At 42.3% G+C, this 19596-nt stretch overlaps 1 protein-coding gene and 1 long non-coding RNA gene across 5 annotated transcripts in view; one reads left to right on the top strand and one right to left on the bottom strand.

The window, feature by feature from the left end:
* DLC1 (DLC1 Rho GTPase activating protein) overlaps window positions 1-3830 on the bottom strand; it is a 338048-nt gene extending 334218 nt beyond the window's left edge. For 2 of the 4 annotated variants that reach the window (XM_053255903.1, XM_053255905.1), the window contains exon 1: window positions 3745-3830. The gene's annotated coding sequence lies outside the window, so the exon portion shown is untranslated. Of the gene's footprint in view, window positions 1-2728; window positions 2853-3744 lie in introns of those variants that run through there. The other 2 variants (XM_053255906.1, XM_053255904.1) reach the window with 2 other exon arrangements.
* A 4302-nt stretch (window positions 3831-8132) lies between these two features.
* LOC128326458 (uncharacterized) lies at window positions 8133-18053 on the top strand. The gene is made up of 3 exons (XR_008308053.1): window positions 8133-8167; window positions 17736-17834; window positions 17937-18053. It is a non-coding gene; the product is annotated as an uncharacterized LOC128326458 (long non-coding RNA).
* The last annotated feature ends 1543 nt before the right edge of the window (window positions 18054-19596 follow it).

Raw genomic sequence — 19596 nt, 5'->3', positions numbered from 1 at the left:
AGCATCTGAGATGATGCCTTTCAGCATCTTCCTATATCGCTGCTGCCCAATATAGATGTCTGGGAAACATACCTACGGGGATTTGAACCAGCAACCACTTGCTCCATAGGCAAGTTACTTCCCCGCTGCACCAATAGGTGGCTTCTATGGATAGAGTAGAGAAATGATAGAGTAGAGAAAGGACAGAGTAGAGAAATGCAGGTCAATCCTGACCTGTGTTAGGTTCAGGATTGACAAATGGAAGGACTCCTTACTAAATGTGTAATAACCTATGGAGATCCTGATCACAAGAAGTGGAGTTAGGGCTACAGCTGGGTGGTAGAACTTTGCATGCAGAAGGTCCGAGGTTCAATCCCTGGCATCTCCAATAGGATTGGGAAAGACTCTGGCCTGATACCTTGGAGAGCCACTGCAAGTCAGTGTAGACATACTGAGCTAGATGGACCAATGGTCTGACTCAGTATAAGGCAGCTGTGTTCCACTGGTGATAGCCTCTCCTTAAAATGGCTTCCACCTGTGGGTGTGGCTGGGTTTATATATGTAAAAATAAGTGTGGCAGCACATCACAGAAGCTTAATAGGGAGTCAGTCCCAAACTTGGTTTTTATGGCAGTACTAATATGTTGCTGAAATTTGAATATATGATGGTTCTATTAGCCTTGACAATGACATGGAACCTTTATATATGCAGACAGTTTATCTCTGATACCTGATGCATAGGAGAGGATAATCATTGCCCTCATGCTCTGGTTCTGAGCATCCACAGGCATTTGGCTAGTCTCTGACAGAAGCAGAATGCTAGAAGGCATTGACTGAACTCAGACAGGCAGTCCTCATGCACATTTACTTGAGGGCAGACCCCACTAATTTAAATTCCAGGTTGGTAGAACTAGCTACAGGATATAATGGAGTTATTTCTACTGTTTTGCTTTCTTTTAAGTGACAGTAGAAAGAATAATCTGGATAATGGTTAAGATAATATTCAGCCAAACATCTTGGCCACTGGCCAGTAAATAGATAGGCACAATGGTTTTAAGTAAGTCCTTCGCTATACTTGATTGTTGCCCTTGCAGTTTAGAGTATCTATTTAGTGGCCTGATCATTGTCTATTAACTACTATTATTACTACTACTACTATACTACTACTAGTAGTAGTATTTGTATACTACATTTCAACCGTTTTCAAAGCAGTGTACATAGAAAAATAATCAACAAATCAATCAATAAAACAAAAAAACACACACACCAAATAATAAGATGGTTCTCTTTGCCCCAAAGGGCTCTCAGTCTAAAAAGAAACATAAGGTTGACACCAGCAACAGCCAGTAGAGAGAGATGCTGTGCTGGGGTTGATTAGGTCTAGTTGCTCTCCTCTTGCTAAAAATAAGAGAATCACCACGTTAAAAGGTGCCTCTTTGCTCAGTTAGCAGGGTTACAGTGCTACAGCAGTAACACTGCTGCCTCTTAACGACATGTAGAAGTAAATATAATCTCTCTCTCTCTCTCTCTCTCTCTCTCTCTCTCTCTCTCTCTCTCTCATATAAGAGCATATTGATTTTTCCTCAGACTTGACATCAAACACTCATTTTATTAAATGTATTTCATCCCACTCTATTCCAGGGGATCATTTTCATTTTTCATTGGTCTTTCCGTTCATCTGCCTTTAAATTTATTGGCTGACATCTGGACTAATGAAGTGCTGGTGCAGTAGTGCTGTGTTCCAGACTAAGGCTGTCGGTGCCCATTGCAGAGGGGGAAATAATCTCCTTTTCCTTCAGTAACTGCCTGCGCCACCTGAAAATATGTCCCTGAGTCTTAGGGACATATTTCTGAGTGGTGCAGGCTGTTGTGGAAGGAAAGGAAGATCTTCCCCCACCTCACAACATGTGCCGGCACAACCTTGGTCTGGAACACAACCCTGCTACAGTACACGGGCACTTTGTCAGTCAAGGTATCAGCCAGTAAGTGTGATAGTCTGAAGCTTATTTTGACATTTCAATCACATTAAAGGTACAGTTAATATTAGATTCGCCAGCTTATTTAACTGTCACTGATGGGAATCCTTGCATGCATTTCCTATATGGCTATTGCTTATGTTTGCAACACAATATCGGTTCTGTGGAAGCTTCACATAGAATTGATATGAGGCCACTTTTTGCCCTTTGGAAGAACCCAAATGGAATCTTTAAACTTAAGCTGCACTATAGGTAACTGTACTGTGATTCCTTACGCCCTTAAAACAATAACTGGCATATACCATGACAAAATAATTACTTATATTATGGTTATCCTTAATTTGTCCCCTCTTCACTGATATTTCACTCATACAACACCTAACCTTGTTGGCTGAAACATTTTGAAACTGTATATCCAAGCATTAAATAATAAATACTTCAATATTGTAAAGCTCTTTGGGGCCAAGCTTAGGAAAGATATGGCTGATATAAACCTGTATCAGAACCAAAGGGAGATGTGGCTTCTTCTTCTTCTTTTAACCCTAGTGCTTATTCTTCTTATTGGTAGTGAAGGGAATGAGAAAAATCTAGTCACATTTCTCAATGTTATAGCCACTGCAAAATACATAAGCAAGACTTTGCAAGTGTCATTTGTAACTAAACAGACACTACAGGACAGCATTTACATTTTAACAGAAACTCTTGGCAAAGATTTGCTTTAGAGCTTGCATTAAAAAAAAAAAAGACACAGCTGGCATGCAATCTTCCACTTACTGTGACTTTTTTCATTCCAGTTATACTGTTGAAATCTTCAGCGTAGAAAGCTTCACTACAGAGTACTGGCATTTTGTATAATAGATTCCAGAAAATGTCCACAAATCAGCTTTATTATACATATTTTTAAAAGGCTTCCAGATTCACCTCACCAAGATGGCAAGAAAGTACTGCATAAATGGTCAAAATTTCTTCTCTAAATACTTTAGCTGTTTATACAAAAAGAGAGGCAAAGGGGGGGGAACCAACCTAGAATCCGTCTCAGCCTCTATTTAGCATAAAGTTCAGATTTCATTGCTGAGATCATTGCTTTATTCTCAGCAGTTCTGCTCTATATGTGTGATTCTGACTGAAACACGTTCTGCAGCTGGAGGGAGCCTTAACAAAGTGGAATTCTACCAAGCTTTCCCTAGTTGCTTCTGTCTACTAAATGTAGACTGATGTTTTGTGAGAGGGGGCCTCAAACAACCAGGCCCAGATTGCCTGAAAAGTATTTCCTGCTGTTGAGTAGTGTGTGGTGAGTGTGTGTGTGTGTGTGTAAAGTCTGACGTCCTGATCCAATACACTCTTGAGAAAACACTGATATTGGATATTTATGACACCATTCTCTAATTTCCCAATTGTCTCTAACTTGTTGTTTCTTATGAATATTCATTCTCCCCCACCCCACCCCCTCTCTCTCTCACACACACACAAATTTTATTAACTCTCCCTCCCCAAATACAAGCACAATTGTAAATAAATTTCAGAATCTTTGCACCCTTTTGAGCGGCAGATGAAAAACAGCAAGGAAAATTGGCTGCAATTAATACAATATAAAGCTTCCAAGAAAGTTTTTCTTTCATACATTGAGAAAATAACTAGCAGAAAAACAGGCTGGCGAGCAGGAAAACAGAGGACAGACAATATAGATACAGCTTATGCAGACATGTTGTAAAGATGAAGTTTCACCAGTGAGCTTTCTAACCAATGCCATGGCATATAGAGGCAACTACAGTATTTATATAACATATTACCTTTATGGAGAATTCTCCAGAGTCTCACAGATCCAGGACTGTAAACGTGTGAGGATAGACTCCATCTTGATCATATTAGAATTCAGTTGACACAAAACACTTGTAACTACTCTTTTCCAGTCTGACAGAGTGCCTGAATCATATCTCTAGAGCAGCCCACAGCATCTACATCCTCCATTCTATACAGATTTGGTGAAACTATCTGCTGTTTATCTTTTCTGCTTTCTTCTGCCTCCTCTAAATGATTTCCTCCTAGTTGTTCCAGCCTGGGAACTTGGATTGCCATTTGGTTTTGATTAAAACCAGACGGACAGTTCCGTAAAAATTCAAGAGTAAGCTAATGGAAAGCACTGGCATGGCTTTAATTAGAGTATCAATTAATAATACATGTTAACTATTCATATAACAAATGCTACCAGAACTCTTGTGGTTATTTCTAGGAGGAACAAATAATAGCCCCCCCACACACACATTTATATACCTGGTTTGAAAAAACAATTCTAGAAACAAGAATCAAAGAAGAAAGATCTCTTAAGGAATGCCAAACTGTATGACAGAGCTCCATTTGTTGATTTGCTTTAAATATGGAAGAAATGCTGATGCTGAGTTTTATTAAATTATAGAGGCCACACAGAGTTTTCACTCGACTCATTTATGGTGTAGACAAACTTATTTTATAGGTATTTCTGAGATAAAAAGAGCACTCTGTGAGTAATCAGAATGCAGGACTGCAGAAAACAACAATGAAAATGGTTATCCTGCATACAGCTATGCTACCTAAATCCTATACACTTAAAATGGGGTTTAAGTACTCTGACCAGGGCCAGGATTGAACTAGGGTCTTTATAGACTCATAGAGATGGAGGGGCCTTGTAGGCCATCTAGTCCAAGCCCCCACTTTATGCAAGAAATCCAGAGCTAGTGCATCTCCAACAGATGGCTGTCCAGCTTCTGCTTGGAAGACCTTCAGAAAGCAAGAGCCCTCTCCCAGGATTTAGTTTAGTCAAACTGCTTTTAGTGGCTGACATCTGGACTAAGGAAGAGCCAGTGCTACATAAGAAGCAATGGCATTCCCAATGAGTTCCCAATTTATGCAGCACCAGCATTTGCACTTTGTGTTTGTCTGTGTGTGTGTGTGAGAGAGAGAGCATTTTGACAACTCCCCTTCCCCCTGGAACCACTATGTGTCACATGAAAATATGTCCCTCAGGGCTCTGCAATTCTCAGGGACATATTTTCATGTGGCTCTGGGGAGGTCTTTGAAATTTGCACCCTCACGGTCTCCTCTAGTTTACTAAACATATACAGTTCCTTCCTCATGGGGCTTATTTTCCAGCCCTCTGACCCTCTTAGTTGCGCTCTCTGAACCCATTCCAGTCTGTCTACACCCTCTTTAAAGTGCAGCACTCGCAACCGGACACAGCATTCCAGATTAAGTCTGAGTAATATGGGAAAAAAGTGGAGCTATAACATCTCATGACTTGGAAATTATAGTTCTATTAATGCAGCCTAAAATCACATTAACTGTTTTTGCATCACGTCGCTAACTCATGTTAAACATATGACCAACCGCAGTCCTGAGATCCTTTTCACATGTACTGCTGCCAAGCCAGATACCACCCCACATCCTATTCCTGTGCATTTTATTTTATTCTATTTTGCCTAGGTGCAAACTTTGCATTTGTCTCTGCTGAATTTCATTTCATTTGTTTCAGCTGTTTTCTGTTTTGTGAAGGCTATTTTGAATGCTGTTGTCTTCTGAGCCACCTAATGGTGCAGTGGGGAAATGGCTTGACTACCAAGCAAGAGGCTGCTGGTTTGAATCCCCGCTGGTATGTTCCCAGACTATGGGAAATACCTATATCGTGCAGCAGCGATTCAGGAAGATGCTGAAAGGCATCATCTCATACTGCATGGGAGGAGGCAATGGTAAACCCCTCCTATATTCTACCAAAGACAATCACAGGGCTCTGTGGTCACCAGGAGTCGACACCGACTCGATGGCACACTTTACCTTTAATGTCAGCTCTACCAGTTTTATGTCATTGGCAAAAGTACCCACTGCTTCAACCTCAACCCCAGGTCACTCCGATGAATTTTATTTAGAGTTCTTGTTAGCTAACTTTTGTAAAGAGATCACTTTCAAGCTGGCTAGGTTTTGCTACATTGTTTGTATTATACGCTCTAGTCTTATGTAATGTTTTTTTGTTGTACAGTCTGATCTGAGTCTAATCTATGATCATCATAAAGTTTATCATTATCAACCAACACCAAATAGGTGACCAACTCTCACCTATTGGTTAGGATCAAATCAAGGATAGCTGATCCCCTTGTTCCTTCTTCCACACAATGTCTGGTGTTGAGCTCCAAGAATCAGCTTGGACTGTGTGGAAGGCAGATGGGCAGCACAGATGAATAACTCTCAGCAACATACTGCACCAACTAAGGAAGACCAGCAGATTTAGAAGCTAGTGAGTGGTGGCTTTCTGATGTCATCTGAGGATTTGGGGCTTCTGAAACAGGAAGTTGCTAGAGAAGTGCCTGGAATCTGCTGGCAATTTAATGCTTTTTGGAGTTTATTGGCCAGCAAATACAACAATAGTTGAAGTCCCACATTACTACTAATTCTTGCTTCTTTGAAAAATCTGTAATTTGTTTCAGGAAAGCATCAGTGACATCCTCTCCTTGGTATGGAAGTCTACAGCAGACTCCAACTACAATATTGTTTGTATTTCCTTCTTTATTTTAACTGAGATGCCCTCTTCACTGGGCTCTCTTGGATATCTGTGCAGATACACACATTTTTGACATATAATGCTACTCCCTTTCCCCTTAATTTGCATCTATTCTTTCTGAACTACTCTTCACAATTGCTACATTCCATCCTGACAGTCAGTTATACCTGGCAGTCAGTAAAATATATTTTTATTATTATTTATTTATTTACACACTCAGACAGGTGTTATTGACTGGTTTGTTTTATCCAGACATCGAGTCCTTCCCAAGGTCCTGGGATAGCTGAATTTTATTGTCAATGTTGTTGCTGTTGTTATAGATATCGTCGCAGAATATAGGCTGTTCCCGGTAAAGCTGCTTTTTGTAATTGGTTGATGGTGATTTCTGTAGCCCCTATGGTGTTGAGGTGCTCTTCAAGGTCTTTTGGAACTGCACCCAGGGCGCCAATTACCACTGGGATTATTTTGGTCTTTTTCTGCCACAGCCTTTCAATTTCAATTTGTAGATCTTTGTATTTTGTGATTTTTTCTATTTCTTTTTCTTCTATTCTGCTATCCCCTGGTATTGCTATGTCGATTGTTTTAACTTGTTTTCCTTTCTTCTTGACTACAGTTATATCTGGTGTATTGTTGTTGTTATTATTATTTCTTGTTTACGCAGTCAGACAGGTGTTATTGACTGATTTCTTTTATCCAGACATCGAGTCCTTCCCAAGGACCTGGGATGGCTGAATTTTATTGTCAATGTTGTTGCTGTTGTTATAGATATTGTCGCAGAATATAGGCTGTTCCCAGTAAAGTTGCTTTTTGTAATTGGCTGATGAAATTTACCTTTGAATTTTACCTTCAGACATTTTTCTCCATTCCCTACAACATTTAGTTTAAAGTCCCCTTGATCCAGTTCGTTAGGTTTCTGCCAAACATATGGTCATTATCACATCAGGACTCAAGCTCAAAGTGGGTCCTGAACTGGTAACCTGGGGTTGCATATGGGGATTAAGTTTATGTACAACTTCGCAGTTGCAGTCAAAGAAGGGAATTGAGCCTTGGTTGTAACCTTGGTTGTACCAGGCCTTGCAGTGGTACAGTTGTCTCCACCAAGATATGCATTAAAGCACTACTGCTGGGAGGGTGGGCAAGGAGATGGGTGAACATGAGCCACAAAAAGGCCACTTTGCTCACCAGATGCCCTGTCTGACAAACTACTTTTGTATCTGGTATGAGGCATAGATTAGGGAAGCTGTTCACCTCCCACACTGTCTAACCAACTTCTAACTGAATTTATACAGGTGGTAATTAGAGATGGGCAAATCAATTTAAGTTGAATCGACTTGAGCTCAATTTGGGCCATTTTTAGCAATTCAAACTCAAATTGAATTGCTCTTAGAACAAAGGGGCTGATTCAAGTTTGAATCAAATTGACCCCAATTCGAGTGCAAATTGATTTGAGTTATTCAAGTGCCATTCCAGTGGGCTTTCCCCACTTGCTGACTGGTTTTCTGGCACTGGCTTCTGATTGGCTTGAGATCTCCTTGCTTCTTGGTTGGCTTGTTATACAAATCAAGTGTTGTCATGGGCAACTGTGCCCTCATTGGCTGGGAGCAGGGAGGAGGGAACAAAAAAGGAGGGAATTTCAAAATGTTTCCAAAGGATACAGCAGATGAGGAAGAAGCAAGAAATCAAAGAAGGTATGATTTTGTGGCTCCCCCCACCCAGCACTGAGTATAGTATGCTGTGGTATTGCTGGTATATTCTTAACTCTCTGGTTTTGCTGAATCTCCGATTGACAAAGGCAGAACTTGAGTTGCCTACCTGCCTTGAGTTGTGGTTTTGTAATAGACAGTGGCAGCTAATCTCTCTCTCTCTCTCTCTCTCTCTCTGTCTCTCTCTGTCATATTTTGTTTTGTTTCTCTCTCCCCAAACTTCTGGTTTGGTCTGCTATGATTTAATGTGTTATGTGTTTTTATTTTATGTTTTAATGCTGTGTTGTGAGCCACCCAGAGAACAATTTGTTACGGAACGGCTAACAAATAAAGTTTATTAACCCCTGCTAACTTGGCAAAGAGGCACCTTTTAACGTGGTTGGTGATTCTCTTTATTTAGCAGGGGGTGAGTAACTAGCCCTCTCCACCCCCAGCACAGTACCTCCAGTGACTGTTGCTGATTTCTATCTTACATTTCTTTTTAGATTGTGAGCCCTTTGGGGACAGCGTTCGATCCTATTTATTTGTTATTTCTCTGTATAAACCACCCTGAGCCATTTTTCAAAGGGCAGTATAGAAATCAAATAATAATAATAATAAAAGCAGCTTTACTGGGAACAGCCTATATTCTGCAACAATATCTATAACAACAGCAACAACATTAACAATAAAATTCTGGCCTCCCAGGTCCTTGGGAAGGACTCGATGTCTGGATAAAACAAACCAGTCAATAACACCTGTCTGACTGTGTAAAATAATATATAATAACAACAACAATAATAAGCGTGTTTGTATGTGTGTAATATTTCTTGGTGACTGCTGTGATGAGCTTCATGTCTGGCCTTGAGACTAGCTTGTGCTTCACTAACTGCTCTGGTCTGCTTTGTGATCTGCATTCTGCATTGCAAGGTGTTCTCAGTCAAAATGTGATTGAAGAAGACATTGCTCTAGTTGAGCTTATGTCTGTGCTTGCTGGCTGCTAAGGATGCTGCTGTGGAAGCTGTTGCAATGCTGAAGTAAGGAGCCATAATTGTGTGAGAGAGAGCAACTTGCGCTAGTGATATTACTGCAGCACAGGGACTGTACCTGGAGGGGATTCTGGGTCAGTGATTCATTTTTGGCCATTTTTGGACTATGTGTTTGGCAACATACGGTGTCCACTGTTGGGAGGGACTGTGTGCTTCTGTTTTGCAGTGTTTTTCAAGGGAGTGTTGCAAAAATTGCATACTGTGCTTGTTTCGGCCATATGGAACAGTGGGGAACTCAAAATGCTCGATTGTTCCCCATGGGTAGGTCCTAGGGACACCAAAGGGGATTGGGTGGTACAGCATGATGGATGCTACCTACCACCAAACTCACCCCCCCCAATGGGCAAGTGAGTGATTTAATTTTTTTTAACCTTTCATCAACCCCCCCCCCCATAGCATCCTATGGGTTTTTTGGGGGGGGGCAGGAAAGGTTACTTTTTTTAAAAAAATGCCTGCCTGCCCATTTCTTTTGTGGGTTGGGTGGTAGGTAGCACCCATCATGCCCCACAATTCAGCCCACCACAATGGGGTGACTCAGTTTCCCCATTTTCCCCTATGGCTGAATCACTTGAATCACTCAAACAGGTTCAAGTTCATTCATCAAAACAGCTGGCAATGGCCACTGTTTTGATGAACTGATTCGAGTATTTTGTAATTCGATCTGAACTCAAATTGAATCACATATTCCGATTTGTGCACATCTCTAGAGGTAATTAGTGATGTGCACAGACTGGTCCGGAGGCCATTCTACAGGCCTCCAGACCAGTCTGGACATGGGCGGTTCGGGGTTTGGCAGGACTGGGGTGGGGATTCCTTTAAGGGCAGGGGGAGGATGTACTTACCCCTCCGGCCGCTACCCCCCGGCGTGCCTTTTTTAGTTAGTAATTGGGGCGGCAGGATACCTCCCTGCTGCCCCTTCCCCCGCTCGGCTGCAAAAGGCTTCAGGAAGCCTTTTGCACATGCGCATGTCACACATGCGTCATGTCTCTGCAACGTGTGTGCGTGACGTCCACACGCTCAAAAGGCTTTCTGAAGCCTTTTGCAGCCGAGCAGGGGAAGGTGCGGCAGGGAGGTATCCTGCCCCCCCAATTGCTAACTAAAAAAGGTGTGCTGGGGGGGAGGGAAGCGGCGGGAAGAGTAAGAAGCACTTTTTTAAAATGGTGACTTTTTAAACCATTTACTTAGCAAGGGGAGCTCAACTGCTCCTGTTCAGTCCAGCATAGCTTCTGTCCAGTGGCTGTTGTTGGTGTCTTCTTTTTGTGTCTGTTTATTTGGTCGATTGTGAGCCCTTTTGGGACAAGGAAACATTTTCTCATATATTTTGCCATGTAAATTGCTTTGCTCTGTGTGTGTGTGTGTGTGTGAAAAGTGGGGTATAACTATTTTAAATAACAATAATTTCTGGCTCAACATATTGAGCAGGTCATGCCTGAGTTGGTGTTTTGTACTGAGTGCAAATGAGATCTGTAGGATCTGTCTCCTATGATCTGCAGGAGGCTCTTTTAATGACTCCATTACTATAGATCATTATCTGGTGAAGGCTGGAATAATGGGACTTTGTAGACTCTAGAAGGTCTACCCTTGAAAGCTCCTGGACTTCCAGTTAGCCCATGGCATATTTCAAAATGACATAATCCACAATAATCTCTGCCACTATATTTGTCCATGAAGGTTTTAAATGCGAAGATAAAGGGTTACAAAGCAAGTGGACAAGGTGATAGCTAAGAATTCATTAGCTTTCTAGGTGTAGATTCTGCTGCAGTTCTGTCTGCCAAAAATATTTTTTTGCAATATCACTGTATAACAAAAAATAATATTTGAGCCCTTTTGTATGTAGCAGAAGATGTCAAACATAAGGCTAGTAGTTTAATATTGAGTGGGGAAAAAAGTCTGTAACCTTTCAAACAATAGGCACAGAGAGTTTGCAGATACTATTTCAAAGAAATTAGTAACCCTATGATCTATCCTTTTTGATATTCAGCTCCAGCAGAAAAAGCCGCATGATATTCATAACACACCATATTATTGTATTAATCCAGGGGTGAAAGTGTGAACCAGAAAACAGTAGATAATTGGCTCAACCTCTCTAAAAACATACCAAGTTAAGAAGACTATTTTGCCTTTACAAATGAAATGAAGATGTGTCTTCAAATGGTTCACTTGGTATGTCTTAATAAGCCATCAAAAATAAAATTATTTCATACACCATTGATAGATATCCAAGGACAGATGTCAGGTGTTCATCTCCAAGAATCAGTTGGGCAGGCACAGATGGATAGCAACCAGCAACAGACTGAGGAAGATCAGCAAAGTTTTAGAAGCCAGAGAGTAGTGGCATGGATCAAATGACTGTCACTTATTATTATGTCTTGTTTAGACAGTCAGGCAGGTGTTATTGACTGGTTTGCTTTATCCAGACATCGAGTCCTTCCTAAGGACCTGGGATGTCAGAATTTTGTTATCAATATTGTTCTTGTTGTTATTATAGATATCGTCGCAGAATATAGGCTGTTCCCAGTAAAGTTGCTTGTTGTTGTTATTATTATTAGCCTCTGGCTAATAATAATACTTATTATTAAACCAGAGATTAAAACCTAAAAATTTAAAAAGCTGAGAAAGCTTGGGAGAACAGATGGGTTTTCAGGTGTTTTTAAAAACTGTCAGAGATGGGGAGGATTGTATCTCAACAGGGAGCGCATTCCACAATCTCAGCGCAGCGACCGAGAAGGCCCGTTTCTGTGTAGCCACCAAACAGGTTGGCGGTAACTGGAGACAGACGTCCTCAGATTACCTCAATGGGCAATGGGGCTCATAGTGAAGAAGATGCTCTCTAAAATACCCAGGGCCTAAGCCGTTTAGGGCTTTATAAGTTATAACTAGCACTTTGTATTTTGTCTGGAAACCTATTGGCAGGCAGTATAACTCCATCAGTAAAGGAGTAATGTGGTCTCTCTGAGATGACCCAGAGACAAACCTGGCTGCCGCATTCTGAACCAACTGAAGTTTCCGGACTATGTACAAAGGCAGCCCCACATAGAGCACATTACAGAAGTCAAGTCTGGAGGTTACCAACAGATGTACCACTGTTTTGAGGTCATTGATCTAGAGAAACGGGTGCAGCTGGCGTATCAGCCAGAGCTGATAGAAAGCACCCCTGGCCACTGCCTCCACCTGATAAACCAGGGAGAGGTGTGAATCCAGAAGTACTCCCAGACTGTGAACCTGTTCCTTTTGGGGAAGTGTGACCCAATCTAGAACAGGTAGATCAAAATCATCTCTGGTGTTCTGACCCCGCACAATAAGTACCTCCGTCTTATCTGGATTCAACTTCAATTTATTCTCCCTCATCCAGCCCATTACTGCTTCCAGGCAGGCATTTAGGGAGGATATGCCAGCTCCTGAAGAAGTTGACATGGAGAAGTAGATCTGGGTGTCATCAACATACTGGTAACACCCAGCTCCAAATCCCCTGATGATCTCTCCCAGCGGTTTCATGTAGATGTTAAAAAGCATTGGAGAAAGTATGGATCCTTGAGGGACATCATACTTAAGCTCAGATTTTGAAGAGCAACAATCTCCAATTGACACCATCTGGAATCTGTCCGAGAGGTAGGAGCGGAACCACTGTAAAACAGTGCCTCCCACCCCCAACACCCTCAGATGTTCCAGAAGGATACTATGGTCGATAGTATCGAAAGCCACCGAGAGATCCAGAAGGAACAACAGAGTCACACTTCCTCTGTCACTTCCCAATTGGAGATCATTGATCAGGCTTACCAAGGCAGTCTCCACCCCATAAGTTTTTAGGTGGGCGCCTAAAACCCAGTTTGAAATGGGTCTAGATAATCAGTTTCTTCCAAGACCGCCTGGAGCTGAGAGGCCACCACCTTCTCAATTACCTTGTCCAGCCATGGGAGGTTGGAAACAGGCCTATAATTGCTCAACTCTGAGGGATCTAATTCAGGCTTCTTTAGAAGAGGTCTAATGATTGCCTCCTTAAGACAAGGAGGCATCCTGCCATCCCTCAGAGAAGCATTTATGATTTCTACCAGGCTTTTTACAACAACCTCCCTGCTAGATCGAACAAGCCATGTTGGACAAGGGTCAAGAGAACAAGTGGTAGGCCTCACCGCTCCAAGCAGCTTGTCCACATCCTCAGGAGTCACAAACTGAAACCAATCCAGTCAAATCACATAAGAGGAGTTGTTGGGCACTTCCAGTTCAGACATCAAATTAATTGTGGAGTCTCCATCTAGGTCGGCCCAAATCCAAGAGATTTTATCTGCGAAAAGCTCTTTAAACACATCACAGCAGGTAACTGATGACTCCAAATTCTGGTTCAAGGGAGGCGGGGCAGATACTAGTCCCCTCACAACCATTAACATGTCCGCTGGACGTGAACTTGCAGAGGCAATACAGGCAGAAAAGTACCACCTCTTTGCTGCACATATTGCCTGAGCACAGATCTTTAAATGTGCTCTATGTATCAATCTGTCGGATTTGAGTCAAGTCTTTCTCCACTTGTGTTCCAGTCGCGTACCTTACTGCTTCTGCCCCCGTAGATCTTCCATATACCAAGGGGCCAGTTTTGAAGTGGGTCGGAGGGGACGCTTGGGAGCAATCGTGTCTACTGCCCTGGTGAGCAAGTTGGTCCAATTCTCAGCTAGGGCATCAATAGGATCAGCGGCAAAGCCAACATTAAATCCCTCTAAGGCTTCTTGGAATCCTACTGGATCCAGTAACCTCTTTGGGCAGACCATTCTAATAGGCCCCTCACCCCTGTGGAGGTAGGAAGTGGTTGTAAGTCCAACCTTAACCAGATGGTGGTCCGTCCATGACAATAGGAAGATCACAGGAATCCCCACCCATGGAACACCACCCTGATCAGAGTAAAAGACCAAATCAAGCATGTGACCTGCAATATGCGTCAGTCACATGTGGTATATCCCAATACCACTTGGGATAGGCCCATAGTTGTCATGGCTGCTATGAACTCCTGAGCTGCCCCGGACAGATTGGTCCTGAGATGAACATTGAAGTCCCCCAATACCAAGAGTCTGGGAGACTCCAACGCGAGTTCCATGACCAAGTCTGTGAGCTCAGTAAGGGATTCTGCTGAGCAGCGGGGCAATCAGTACACCAGCAGAAGTCCCAGCCTATCCCTGGTCCCCCAACTTAAGTACACACATTCAATATGGTCTGATACCCTAACAGAGACCCTGGTAAGGGAGATGTCATCCCTATAGACCACAGCCACTCCACCTCCCCGCCGACGTCCCCTCACCTGCTCCTCTACAGAATTTCGTGGAGGGAGAAGCTGGGACCAAACTTGGCCACTAGCCTCCCCCAACCAAGTCTTGGAAATACAGGACATACCAGGTCGGCCCCTTCATCCATGATCAAATCATGGATGAGCTCAGATTTATTTTGGACAGACATGGCATTGCAGAGGAGCAGGGTAAGGCTATGTGTGTTGTTGGCAGTGCTCCTCGAGGTCAAAGAGCTGGCGAGGCAGCCGGGACTGTTGCTGGGACTGATGAAGGAAAGTATTTTCCTTTGGAAACAGACCAGTAACCTTGATGATCTCTTGTGGTATGAATCGCTTCGCTGGCTCCTGATAGAGAAGAAGTGGACACAAGAGACCTACCTTAGAACCGCAGTAGCTCAGAAGCTTAGAACAGTAGTAGTTGTAGACCATTTTGCAACAGAAAATTTCCCCCACTCTGGACTAGTAATGTGATTTATTTCCCTTTCTAATCTATTTTTTCTATACCTTAAAAAAAACCCAACTACTAACCATTTTACTAATTTGATCTAGTCTTTCCCTGAACCCCCTGATTACCTTTTGGCCCTCATCATCATATCCTGTGATATGGTTCAAGTATGTAGCCTGTAAAAAGTGTTTTTGTCTGTTTTAAATCTGCTGTAAGTTCATTTCATTTCATGAACTACCATCTAACCTTAGCATTAGGCCAAAAGGTTCTCTGTCCATGTCTGCAAACCATGTGTGATTTTAGAATGATTATCTTGTAGCATTATGCTAGAAATTAAAAATTGTTATGAAAGCCCTGCTTGCAGGTTATACCTCTTAACATACAGTTCAGAAAGCGTTGCTTGGACGCTAGACTTAATACACAAATAAGCCCTCACTTGTAACAAGCTTCCATGTTCCATATTTGTTATTCACACCGGATGGAAACTTTCTGCACTGCCCTGCTCTTTTGTAAATGCAGGATCATCACAAGTCTTTGGATAGCTGTAGTTGTAAAAACTGGAGGGGAAAGATCTTAAAACCACTTGTGCAATTCAAAGCTCCAGTGAAAAGAAGACAACTAGGTCTGATGATTTAAGGATCTGAGCCTTAGAGTTCAGGACCTGAGCCAAAAAGCTGAGAATCTTGGACTGTGATCCATGCTCTGTTTTAATATTTTTCTACCATATTTTGTACCAGACCGTTCAGGTGAAATCTGATAACATAATTCATAGGGAGGATTGCATTGTTTCTAAAGTAAAAATATATTCTGCCAAAGCACATGACCCAGAGAGTTATTTTAATGTGATGCATTCAGAGAGCCTCTAGTGGGCTGAGTGGCAGGAATGGTTGCTCAAACTTTGGCCAGATACTCTGAGGAATCTGGCTTGTTAGGTTCGCTCTCGCTCTCTCTCTCGGGGTGGAGGATGCCTGAATGGACTGCAGTCCAAGGAGACACTGGGAGGTCCATGATCTGATTTCCTGTTGTTGTTTTTTTTAGTCAAAAGTACCCGTCATGTGGGAAGCATGAATTAGACTGGGGCAGCAACAGGTGAGGGTTGGGTGATTAACAATATAGATACCTATATGCTTTAGCCTAGCCACTTCAGGGGGCAATTGAGATTGTGAAAACAGTGGAGGGGAAAGGTTAAAAACCTCAGTGCTACCCTCCTTCTATGATTTGGGCTTCATTTAATTAAAAGCAAACAAAACCCACATACTCTGGAAAAGTGGATCTTTCATCATTTTGTGTAATTTGGCCCTGTGGTTTTTATATTGCCTGGACCAGGCAAATGCGTCAAACACCAGCCAAATAGAACCCTAATTCATAAAGGGGAATACTATTCTCAGTTAAAGTTTGCCTGAGTGAAATATTTGTTGACTACATCAACACCACCAATTTTCCAGGAATTGTCTTGACTTAGCATTTACTTGGCTTCGAAACCCTAGGAAATGTATTCCTTGCAGCTGAGAACATTGCACTTGAGATTCCTGGTCCTATCTTTCCCTCCAATTTTTGGGCAGGGAGGAGAGGGAAGAGGAAGAAGGAAAGCTATAACATGTATATGAAATTGTTTTTAGCATAGGCACATGCTAATTCTCAAGCTTTTTTTAAAGGGTATTCATCTATATCAAATGGCATTTGTATACTGCCCTTTTCCAAGCTCTGATCTAGAAAAGAACCTCTCCCTAGCCAATATACTGAACATAGTTTAAGATGCATTCCTGGCAGCTTGGCACACCCAAAAGGCAAATCGACAGGCAGTTCCCAAAATACCGTTTGTAAGAAGTTTAGCATATATTATAAATCAGATGGATATATTAGCCACATTAAGTAATTGTAATGAAATAAAACTTGATGCTTTTGCCAAATGACCTTGAGCAATGAGCTGCTGTGGTTCTGCCTTTTACTTTTTAAAAAACCAAATATTCCATTGAGACAATGATGGTAATCTGGGATGGAGTGAAATAAGTTAAGCACGAAAGGATGCTGAAATTTTCCTTCTCCTGAACAACAGCAAGATATGGCCATCTGCAGTGTACAAAATTTCCCAGAGGACTCAGAATAATCCTGTTTCTGTTCCAAGCCCATCACATTTTTTGGACAGCACCCTATTCACATGGCTGGGCCAAACGAAATGTCTTAACAAATAATTGGCAGGTTCCAAAATGTGAGGTCTGTCCACATTGCTATTCTGCAGTGCATCCTAACACTGATGCAATGCTCTTGAAAGCCAAATGTTTATGAATAACAAGTCACATCTGGTGTATAAAGTCAGGCCTTTAGATGTGTGCCTGAGCAGGTCTCAAGGTTTGAAGTGTGGGAACTTGAACAAAGGGTCTCCCTACAGACCCCAGTCTGTACTGAACTGCGGATGCTGATGAGCCACTGTCAGCAAGTCTATCTTTCACACACTACCCATTTTTTCCTGAAAAATAAGACAACACAAAAACACATTTTAGATACAAGGATTGCCTTCTGTAGTTATTTCCTCTCAACAATTGCCCATTTGTGATCAACTCAGGCCAGTGGTCCATGAGATTTATCTTACTGGATCTCCAAGTCAAGACATAAACTGCTTGAGCTTTCCCAGATTATCAGTGGCAAGAACAAAGACAACTTCAATAGCAAAATTCTTATCCCAGGACTAAAGACTAAAATGTTATTTTTGTCATACAATCTCTTTGTACTCTTTTCTCTCTCGTAACACATATTCATAAACTGCATGAAACACAACGTTCTCTCTCTTTTCCTTTCTGTTCTTTTTTGTAGCAGGAGATGAACTCTGCAATGACCACATTTCTCATGAGGGATGGGAGAGACGCCAACCATAATACAGCACAGATGGATTAATATTCATTAACGTCATAAGTGAGTCACAGTCTCATATGGAAGAGAATATACCTTCTGGGGGGAAACGAAAAACACTTAAATTTAGAAAGAAATACTACATTGCTCATTTTTGTTTTTCAGCTTGTCTGTGCTACAGTAGCTACACTGGTGCCACTGCAGCCAAAGAACACAGAATACTACTTGCAGAATGACAATTTGTTACAGGTATATACTATTTCTCCTATACTGACTTTTAATACTTTTGCAAAGAAAAGAGCTCCGTTTTTAATAAATCTGAAATGCCCTTTTGCTGACTTTATTTTTGTAGTTCTAGTGTTCTTACCCAAACGAAAAGTCTAGAGCCCCAATTCTCCATTTATGTTGACATTGGGGGCTAGTACGTGCTGCCACTCCTGTTCACCGTAGCAGTGAGCAGTACAGGAGGCCCTCATTGTCCATGGTTTCATTTATTCACAGTTAACTCACATATACCAGGTCTCCTTTTCTGCGGTATGCGGTTTTGGCTATTCATGGTTTTTGCAGGTGCAACTTTCGTTTACATTTTCAGGAGATGCCTTTTCTATGCAATGTTTGTGGGAGGGGCTTTTTGGGTGGTTGGAGGTTGGAGAGAGAGTCTTAGAGGAATTTGGAGTTTGCTTTGGAGTGTCTTTTAGAGGTGCTGTTCAAGGTAAAGCCCAGGGCATCTTTGGGATTGTTCCTTGGGGGTGGGCCTTTGTACAGTACAGGACAATACAGTTCAGTACTATAATGTGTTGTTACTGTACAGTATTGTACTGGATTCTGGATTCTACATTGTTCTGGATTATTACATAGGAACATAGGAAGCTGTCTTATACTGAGTCAGACCATTGGTCCATCTAGCTCAGTATTGTCTACACAGACTGGCAGCAGCTTCTCTAAGGTTATAGACAGAAGTCTCCCAGTCCTATCTGGAGATGCCAGGGAGGGAACTTGAAATGTTCTGCATGCAAGCATGCAGATGCTCTTTCCAGAGCAGCCCCACCCCCTAAGAGGAATATCTTACAGTGCTCAAATGCAAAACAGGGCAGATCCTGCTTAGCAAAGGGGACAATTCATGCTTCCTACCACAAGACCAGCTCTCCTCCCTGTGAGGAGGAGAGGGTCCCTTGTGGGGTGGCTCTGGTAAGGATACAGTGATTGCTAAGTTGGTTTGGGGGTCATTACTGGAGGAGCTGGAGAGTTGGAGCAGCCACGGCACAGTGCTGTATTTCTTGCTTATTTCTGCTCCCTGCATATCACTTTTGGGTGATTTGGGGGACTCAGAAATTTTCCGAGGAACCTAACCCTCAGATCCCATAGGCTCAAAGTCCCCCCCATGGTTTCCCCATTCACAATAGTAACCAGGAACCTAACCTTCATGGGGAAAAAGGGCCTTCTGTATTAGTAGAGCTTGTATCCCACCATCAGCCTCCAATTATAGCCAAATAAAAAGCAGGAGCGCAAAGAAATGGAGTGCAGCTTTGCAAGTGCTGATAATTATCATGGATTATGATCACCTGGGGCATAGACAAAGTCTGTTTTGTGGAAATCATGAGTGACCAACCTGCTGCTTGGCTAACACAACTGGCACAGGCAGTGGGGTTTGGGGGCACATCTGAGCAGGTGGATTCATAGACTCCACAGTGGTATAGAGCAGGGATTCTCAACATTGTGTCTCCAGATATTATTGGACTTCAACTCCCATAATCCCCAGCCCCACTGGCCTTTGGTTGGGGATTATGGGAGTTGAAGTCCAATAGCATTTGGGGACCCAACGTTG

This window comes from Hemicordylus capensis, chromosome 5 (genome assembly GCF_027244095.1).
Source record: "Hemicordylus capensis ecotype Gifberg chromosome 5, rHemCap1.1.pri, whole genome shotgun sequence".
NCBI lineage: Eukaryota > Metazoa > Chordata > Lepidosauria > Squamata > Cordylidae > Hemicordylus > Hemicordylus capensis.
The sequence above is the reverse complement of the archived record's forward strand: the minus strand, read 5'-3'. Positions and strand labels throughout refer to the sequence as shown.